This window comes from Lepisosteus oculatus, chromosome 4 (assembly GCF_040954835.1).
Source record: "Lepisosteus oculatus isolate fLepOcu1 chromosome 4, fLepOcu1.hap2, whole genome shotgun sequence".
In the NCBI taxonomy this organism is placed as follows: domain Eukaryota; kingdom Metazoa; phylum Chordata; class Actinopteri; order Semionotiformes; family Lepisosteidae; genus Lepisosteus; species Lepisosteus oculatus.
Window position 1 is genome coordinate 6,813,242 of NC_090699.1, and position 9,832 is coordinate 6,823,073.

General features: G+C 43.0%; 1 long non-coding RNA gene across 1 annotated transcript; it reads right to left on the bottom strand.

Moving 5' to 3' along the window:
* Positions 1 to 3,002: 3,002 nt before the first annotated feature.
* On the bottom strand, positions 3,003 to 6,487 carry LOC138238293 (uncharacterized). Its single transcript, XR_011189354.1, has 2 exons — positions 5,045 to 6,487; positions 3,003 to 4,900 (listed from the first exon to the last, which is right to left on the bottom strand). It is a non-coding gene; the product is annotated as an uncharacterized lncRNA (long non-coding RNA).
* Between the last annotated feature and the right edge of the window lie 3,345 nt (positions 6,488 to 9,832).

A 9,832-nucleotide genomic window follows, 5' to 3' on the forward strand; every position in this document is an offset into this window, starting at 1 on the left:
CATGTGAAGCGTCCACCTGGCTGAAACAACAGCAGCCAGAATGCGCCAGTACACTCACAACACATCAGCTCACATCATCAGGGGAGGAGAGCAGAGTGATGAAACCAGTTTTAAAGATGGGGATTATTAGGAGGCCGTGATTGGTAAAGGCCAATGGGAAATTAGGTCAAGGTGCCCCCTACTCTTTTCAAGAAATGCCCCAGGATTTTTAATGACTACAGAGAGACGGTTTTACACCTTATCTGAAGGAAGGCGCCTTTTTACACTATAGTATCCCTGTCATTACACTGGGGCATTAGGACCCACACAAACCACAGGGTAAGTACCCCCTACTGGCCCTGTAATACCTCTTCTAACAGCAGCTTTAGTTTATCACAGGAGATCTGCCATCCAGGTGTTGACCAGGCTCACACCTGCTGAGCTGCAGTGGGGCTGCCAGCTGTGAGTTGCAGGGTGATATGGCTGATGGCAAATAGTTTAATTAAGAGCTTATTTAACCAACGAACAGTCCATTAGGATCAACACCCGGAGGGTACTACAATCTTCGGGAACAGGACTGGGAGGCCCTGATATTATTACCATTATTCTTGACCTGTGAGCTGTATACATGTGTGTTTTCTCTGCCTCTTTATTCCCTGGACAAGTTGCAATCATTTAGGCAATGCTGCCCCCTGTGGTGAAACCTTCGGAACCGACACATCACAGGCTGATCGTGACGGGTAGCTCCAGCAAGAGGGAAGTAAAAAATGTGGTGAATTCCTGTCAACTGGCTAAAAACATAATACTCTGGTTTTGATTTCAAGTACCATAAGGACTGTTGTTTGTAACCAACGAAATAAAACCATCCAGGTGTCCCTGAAGTCAAGGGAACATTGGAACTGACTGCGATGGGTACAGTAGCTCCAGCAAGCGGGACGTGAAACATTTGTGTCAAACGGTTCAAAACACAATACACTGTTTTTGTTTTCAAGTACAGGAAGAATTCTTGTTTGTAAAACAACACTCTTTTTTCTCCTCTGCTTGTTACGTGTTTTAGCGAGAGAAGGGACTGACAGAAAATCAACCGTCTGTATGATCTGTTTCTACCATGCTTTACAGCTGTTAACTTTGCTTTGATGTGGGTAAACTGCTGGGAGGCTTCATAAATGACATGTAGAGTTAGGTGGTTGGATGTCTTCCTTTTTCATATAAAACTCTACAATTAGATAGTGTGGGAGTGAGGTAAAAGGGCACTTTAAAAAAAGTTGTTGATTCCGTTTTCTACTGGTATATTTTCTATACAGCTGAACACAAATCCTACTAAAGCCGTAGGTTTTTTTACTCTTAAGTGAAGGGAGAACAGTAAGTGCTGTACAGTATGCTCAGCCATGACATTGTGGTTTTTGTCAAGACTCAGGCTTCAGTTCTCTCACTGTGGCTCTCGGGCACAATAATACACAGCAGAGTCTTCAGGACTTGGGTTGCTTATCTGTAAATCAGCCAAGCTATTGGAATTGTCCCTGGTGAAGGCAATTTTCCCCTTGACAGCAGCCGCATAGCCAGTGCTGTAGCTGCTAGTAATGTATCCCAACCACTCAAATCCCTTCGCAGGAGACTGTCGGATCCAGTGTATGGTGTATTCACCATAATTGTATCCTGAGGCTTTACAGAATATTTTGAATGATTCTCCTGGCTTTTTTATTTGTGGGCCAGACTGGGTCAACACTACATCAGAGCAAACATCTGAAACCAAACAAAGAACAAGCTGGTGTTAGGATCGCATTCCCCCTGAATACAAATCAGTTAGTTTAAGGAAAATAAATAAATAAATAAATAAATAAGAAATAAATCCAAGTTCAACTGAGAAATGTCTCTGACTTACACTTCAGAGAGAACACTGACAGTAAGAGCAGTGGAAGGATCCTCATTGTCAGCAACTCAGTGGACGAGTTCAGAATTGCGCCGGTGCTGGGAAGATCCAGACTCAGTGTGCCTGAGTGAGCACGTCAGTGCACAGATATTAAACAGGATGAGAGCTCTGTAGTTTGCATACACATACCAAGGAGGAGGTCCTTGCAAATAGAAACGCAGCTTTAGGTCATGTTGAGATGTTCAAAGAAGGCAGATACCAAAGTTTTTTGGCTGTTTTTTATCCTCCAGTGTTGTGTTGCCCAATCTCTTCATTCGGTTAATGAGGAAAAACAATTGCTTTCTGTCAGAACCTGCCTACCATCCCCACAATATTGATACATCAACAATAACAACTTTCAGAAGATATATTAATAGTTAGACAAATCAGGTAAATTAAAGGTACAAATCAGCCTTAAGAAGCCATGAAGTAAAACGATCCAGGTGTGTCATTGATGTCAAGAGGGCATTGGAACTGGAATGGATGGCAGAGAAGGGACTACAGGGCTCTCCAAGAAGTTTCGACGATTTCGGACAAACAGGTACTGAAGACCATGAGCTGCAGCTAAACCAGGATTGGCCAGACCCGTGTCCCTCTAGCAGCCAATAAACGTCAAGTCACTCCACTGTACTGAACATCTTCCTAGAGACCTTCAGCTCTCCCACTGACCTGCTGCTAAAGGACATTTTTATAATATATCATTACTTACACTCTTTTAGTTCTGATCATTTATATTTGAGGTGTGTGAATTTCGATTACCAATTGACACTGCTGCTTCTCTGCCAAGTTGTCTGCTGTGGCGTATGAGGTCTGTAGCATTGATGCTTACTGTACAGTAGGTAACAGATTCTCTGGAGCCAGTTTCCTCTGTTCCCCAGTGAAAGTGACTGAGTACAGTCTGTGTTTCACTTCTCCACTGGCCCCTGTATGGCAGTTTAACAGCTTCCTGAGTCTGTGACCATGAGCAATGTCTCAGGGGTAAAGTGGTTTCCGCAGACTGGAGCTCAGTTGCTCAGGAAGAGATTATTAGTTTATCTCGTCAGACTGGGATACAAGCACTTGATGACATCATACTAGAAGCTTTGCCTAGACAAATGTCAGAGCAGCATTAAGATAAGATAAGATTTCTTTATTGGCCGTATACAATTTCTTGTATTAGGAATTTTTCTTTTCACATACCCCAACTTGCTCTCCATGAGACACACAGGTACACAGACAGGGAGAGAAGCTTGGGGTCAGAGTGCATGGTCAGCCAATTATACAGCACCTGGAGCAGTTGAGGATAAGGGCCTTGCTCAGGGGCCCAACAGAGCAGGATTCCTTTGTCAGCCGTGGGATTTGAACTGACAACTTTCCAGCCACAGGTGCGGGTCCAGATCCTTAGCCACAGTGCCACCACTACGTCCCCTTATCAGCATCAATTAGCCCCTTTATCTAGCATTAGAACTGAGAAGAAATGTCTTCAAAAATTATTAAATGGTTTGCTTGGAAGAGTAAAAGTCTTGATGGAAAAAAACTATCATCACTTACAGTACCATGTTTCGAATAAATAATCCATACATATTTCACCATCCCAGTGGTGTGTGTTCAGCAAAACAAAATGCTGCTTTAATCTATACTGGGAAAAGTCTTAGACAATGCTGCCCCCCTGGTGGTGCAGTCACAGCCCATAAATGTGAGCATTCTCATTGGAACACCGCTGAAACCTGCGGACTTAATTTCAGATTTGATCAAAACACAAACCCTGCTCCACAAGATGGCATGAAACGAGAACAGATTAGATTCGTCCTCAGGTATAATGAGAATGTCACACTGTAAAATCACTGACATCTGAAGCCCTTTTGCTGTGCAGGTGCGGAATACCAAGTTCATTTCCCATCCACAAGATTCTCTCAATATGACTATCAGCAAGCAGAAACAAAAGGCAAAGAGGAAAATTTAGAAACACAGGAGGTAAAACTGCAGTTACAGTATATTAATGTTAGAATGAGGGGCAATCAAAGGTAGAATACCATGCTATATGTTGGTGCTTTAACCATCACTTTGTTTTCACAAGGATATAAGTGTGCTTTCACAATGGTATGTAGCTGTATGAGAAAGATCTCACTGTTCTTTTTCCACGGAAGCAGTGTAAGTGGGAAGAGGTGTGTGAAGAAGTGATTTGCACTGGAGTGCTTACTGTATGTACAGTAACCATGATTCTTCTCAATTCATGGCATGTCACGCTCACTACACCTAGAGGGCGCTTTATTTTCCTCCTGTTCCTAGTTCCCTGTGATTACTCATGTCTTTCTGGTGTGTCTTGCTGTGTAGCCTATTTATTTCCTGCTCCTGCTCTGCCACTCACTCAGCATTGATGTTCAGTTGCCCTGAGACCCGCCTAGCACCAGGTCACTCCTGTCCTTGGCCTGAGGGCATAGGTTTCTATACGGCTTCTCCTGAACAGCTGAGCCCGGGCTAACCCCCGTTTCGCCGCTACGCATAGGGTCTCTGTCGCTCTCCTGCCATTCCAGGGTTCGTCCTTTCGAACATATGTGACACCTACCAGGCCTTCGAAGCTCCTGTAAGAGTTGGGCCTTCAAGCTGGGGAGGTATTTCACTCATAAAAATAGGAAGATCAGAAAGTGCTGTAGGCTCAGCCATGCAGCCATGACACTGTGGTTTGGTGGTTTTTGTCAGGGCTCAGGCTCCAGTTCTCTCACTGTGCATATCGAGCACAGTAATACACAGCAGTGTCTTCAGATGTTGGGTTGCTCATCTGTAAATAAGCCATGCTGTTGGAATTGTCCCTGGTGAATGTCATTTTTCCCTTGACAGCATCTGCATAGCCAGTGCTGTATCTGCTAGTAATGTATCCCAACCACTCAAATCCCTTCACAGGAGACTGTCGGATCCAGTTTATGTTGTAATCAGTATAAGTATATCCTGAGGCTTTACAAGATATTTTGAACGATTCTCCTGGCTTTTTTATTTCTGGGCCTGACTGGGTAAACACCACATCAGAGCGAACATCTAAAACCGAACAAAGAACAAGCTGGTATTAGGATCACATTTCTCCAAAATACAAATCAGTTAGTTTAAGGAAAATAAATAAATAAATAAATAAATAAATAAATAAATAAATCCAAGTTCAACTGAGAAATGTCTCTGACTTACACTTTAGAAAGAACACTGACAGTAAGAGCACTGGAAGGATCCTCATTTTCAGCAACTCAGTGGACGAGTTCAGAATTGCTCCTGTGCTGGGAAGATCCAGACCTAGTGTGCCTGAGTGAGCTCATCACCGCACAGATATAAAACAGGATGAGAGCTCTGTAGTTTGCATACACCTACCGAGGAGGAGGTCCTTGCAAATAGAAAGTCGGCCTTTAGGTCATGTTGCAATGTTCCTAGAAGACAATTAATGAAGATTTCTGGATGGATTTCATCCGATCTTGTCTTGCCCCATTTCTTTATTCAGTCGATGAGGAGAAACAGTTGCTCTGTCTGAGGGCCTGGCTACAGTGCAAATAATATATTATCACACTGTATGTCTTTAATAATATCAATCTTGTGAAGAAATATTTATAATATTACTAATGTGAACAGTTCAGCCCATAGTTAGACAAATGAAGGTACAAATCCATTTTAAGAACCAATGAAATAAAACCATACAGACGGGCTGGTATTGTGTCACTGAAGTCAAGAGAGCATTGGACCTGGAATGGAGGACAAGGTTCTCCAGGATGTTTAGAAGATCTTATTAAAGCCCAGAACAAACAGGTACTGAAGACCATGAGCAGCAACCGGACCAGGATTGTGCAGATTTATGTCCCTGTAGAAACCAATGAACGTCAAGTCACACCACTGCACTGAAGATCTTCCTAGAGATCGTCTGCTCTTTCTCTGTTCTCCACAACCTGCTGTTAAAGGACATTTTTATGATACATCATTATTTAACACTTTGTTTAGATTTGATCATTTATATTCAAGTTGTGCTAATTTTAATTAACTGTTGACACAGTTGCTTCTCTTCCAAGGACTCTGCTGTGGCACATGAGGTCTATAACATTGAGACCTACTGCAGGTTACAGATTTTCTGCAGCAAATTTCCTCTAATCTCCAGTGAAAGTGACTGATGGTCTCTGTTTCACTTCTCCACTGGCCCCTGTATGGCAGTTTAACAGCTACCCGAGCCTGCGACCACAAACTCTCTCTCAGGGGTAAAGTGGTTTCTGCAGAGAGGAGCTCAGATATTCAGGAAGAGATGATTAGTTTACCATGTCAGGCTGGGATACTAGCACAAGATGACATCATACCAGATTCTCTGTCTAGACAAATGTCAGATGGGCTGACTAACATTAGACGTGAGGCTGAGAATAAGTCTTTGGATAGTATCAGATGATTTTCTTGGAAGATCCTTGATAAAAAACACTATTGTTTACGGTTTTGATTGAATCATTCAGTCATATTTAACCATTCCAATGGTGTGTGTTCTCTGAAACAAATTGCTCCTGGGGATACTATTAAAGGCTCTCTCTGTTCTGAACAACAATTTTAAAAGAAGGAACAAGGAATAGGTTTATTCCATGCTGAAAAGAGAAGAGAGAAAATACAATGTTTCGGCTGTGGAGCCTTCTTCAGGTTCTTCGAGTTCTTCACACTCGAAGAAGGCTCCACAGTCGAAACGTTGTGTTTTCTCTCTTCTCTTTTCACCATGGAATAAACCTATTACCTGTTCCTTTGCAGCCTATGCATGATGACGCAGCCCCCCACCTGAACTAATGTTAAAAGAAGTCTTGGACAATGCTGCCCCCTAGTCATGTTCCATTAATGTGACAATTCTTACTGAGACAAGATAAGATCACTTTATCGGCCATATACAATTTCTTGTTTTAGGAATTTGTCTTTTCGCATATCCCAACTTGCTCTCCATGAGACACATAGACAGGGAGAGAAGCTTGGGGTCAGAGCGCAGCGTCATCCATTTATACAGCACCCCTGGAGCAGTTGGGGTTAAGGGCCTTGTTCAGGGACCCAACAAAGTAGTATCCCTCTACCAGCCATGGGATATGAGCAGGAAAAACTTCCAGCCACAGGCACAGATCCTTAGCCACCACACCACCCCAAAGCAAACACCCCAGATGGGACTCGAACCCACAATCCCTGGTTTAGGCCCCTGGGGCTGCAGGTTTCACTTCTGATTTCATCAAAGCACAAATTCTGCTCCAAGAGCAGACACAAAACAAGAATAGTTTGCTTTTGCTTTCAGGTATAATATGAACATCACTTTGATGTTCATCACTAACATCTGAAGCCCTTTTGCTGTGCAGGTGTGGAATAGCCAGTTAATTCCTCATCCGATGGATGCTCTGAATATGACCATGACTAAGCAAAAAACATACAAAGAGAAAACTTTAGAAACACAGGAGCTAAAACTATAGTTATATTAATGCTGCAATGAGGGGCAATCGAAGGTAGAATGTGATGCTGGATGTTTGTGCTTTTACCATCACTGTGCTTTTAACAAAGATCTTACTTTGCTTTTGCTATAATGTCAGTGTGCTTTTAACATGCTACAGTTTGTAACCAGCCTTTTTCCAGAGCAGCAGTGTACTGTAACAGGGGTACTTATGCACAGTAATTATGACTTTTCGCTTGCATCATCATGGCACGGATCGCTGAAGGCAACATCTACTCTGCCAACCCAGCTGGACTGTGTGGATGTCCAGTAAGGAGATTTACATGCCCTTGTCTGAGTCATCAGTATAGCAGTGTTGGCACATGCTGCCTCGCCATGCTGAGCTTTCAGTTTGTGTCACTGGGGAGGTTCTTGTACAGTTCCTGCATGAACGTCTCTCACTGTGACTCTTTGGCGCAGTAGTAGACGGCTGTGTCTTCTGCTTTTAGGCTGTTCATTTGCAGGAAGAAAATGTGTCGGGAAAAGTCTTTGGAGGCTCTGAAACGGCCTTTGATGGCATCAGCGTGATATTCTGTATCACTTCTGCCACCTATGCTGGCCAGCCATTCCAAGGCTTTCCCTGGGGCTGTCTGTCGAACCCACACCATCCAATAGCTGTTGACATCAAACCCAGTGACTTCACATGACAGCTTCAGAGCCTCTCCTGGCCTCTGGACTTCTGAGGCCGTCTGACTGAGCACGATGCTGGAGTCAGCACCTGGGGTTACAGAAGGACAATAAGTAGAAATAAAACCACACAGCAGCCCCTTAATTAATATAAGCATTGGCGAAGCTTGAGGACAATAACGACAGTTCGGAGGAAATGCCCTGCAGCTGATACCCACATGTCCAGAGGGAGCAGTGTGCCCACAGATAAAGAGCGAGACTCGTGAGGAGGAACATCATCCCTGGCAGCTGGCGATCGCTGTAGCCACGCTCGTTCTCAGCGCTGTGGTTTTATTGTGGACGAGGGTGTGAAGTTTTTTGCATCATCTGCCCACGTGTGGCCAAACCCAGTTATTGTCTTCATACAGCACATTTTGCAAAATGCATCAGTAGCAGCTTTTCATAAATCGAGCATCACACTCTTAACACCACGTGTGCAGGCAAGTACTGCATATCAGCAAATTACAAGATTGAGCATATCTGATATTATTTTACAATTTAACATGGCAAAGCTGCATGTCACAGCTGCAGGGCTGACAAAACGTATTTAAATGTAATAATTTAAAAATTTATAATAATTATATACTGTGGTGCAGTGACTAAGGATCTGCATCTGACACTGAAAGGTTGCTGGTTCATATCCTGTGGCCAGCATAGGAATCCTACTCTGTTGGGCCCCTGAGCAAGGCCCTTAACCCCAACTGCTCCAGGGGTGCTGTATAAATGGCTGACCCTGTGCTCTGACCCCAAGCTTCTCTCCCTGTCTGTGTGTCTCATGGAGAGTAAGTTGGGGTTTGTGAAAAGGCGAATTCCTAATACAAGAAATTGTATATGGCCAATAAAGTGATCTTATCTATAATTTATACAGTATATTAGTTTCACAGTTTTGGTGTGGTTAGAATATTGTCAGATATCTCCACTAAGAACTCTGTTTCTTCATCATATAGTCACAAAAAACTAGCTGTCCTTCAAATATCTAATGTTTCATGCAAAGTCAATTACAAACGCAAGAGTCAGTAAAAATATGCTGTTGTGTTGGCAGTAACGGTACTTCTGTTACTGCTGCTGTTTCTGGAGAACACCGCCCTCTGGTGGACACCAGTGAAGCTAAAACACTGATCTGCAATTGTGCAACCCGTGCAAACCCTAGCTGTCAAATGTAAAACGCACAATTTAAACTATTACTAGTCAGCACCTAATCTGGTCACATTTCTTTTGGATGTGGTCTTAAACAGCACAACACCTTCATAGCAATACCAATATATAGTGCTATAATACCATCCACCATGACTATTACACCTGGTGTGCACAGTATGTATTCATAACAATACATCAGATTAGAGGCTATAGTACCATCTCTTGAATGTTGAAAAAGGAGGTTATAGAAGATTATGAATGTGATTGTAGTACTGCCTCTCTCTTGATATGCTGGCTAAAGAATGACTTGGTCCCTTCACTGCTCTGTTGACTGAACACCTGTAATGGCACAGAAGTTAAGATCTTCCTTTGTCGCATTAATGTGATCGTGCATAATGCTGGCAGCTCTTTGTAGTTGACACCAGGTGGCAAACTACAAACTCAGAGTTCAGAACAATACTCCCTGCTACAGACCTCTTTCTCACATGGACCATGGGATATATCTTTAGCGATTCCAATACCTCTTTTCAGTTTTTTCAGGAATTCCCATCCTACATCTTCTCTCATTCGGCACACCAACTTTATAGGAGCCTTCCTTCCAAACAGGTAAACCCTACTTCAGAACTGTCTTACTTAAGACACTGCAAGGTCTTTTCTATTGATTTGGAATATACTTATTCATGTTTGTGATTTATCTGCTT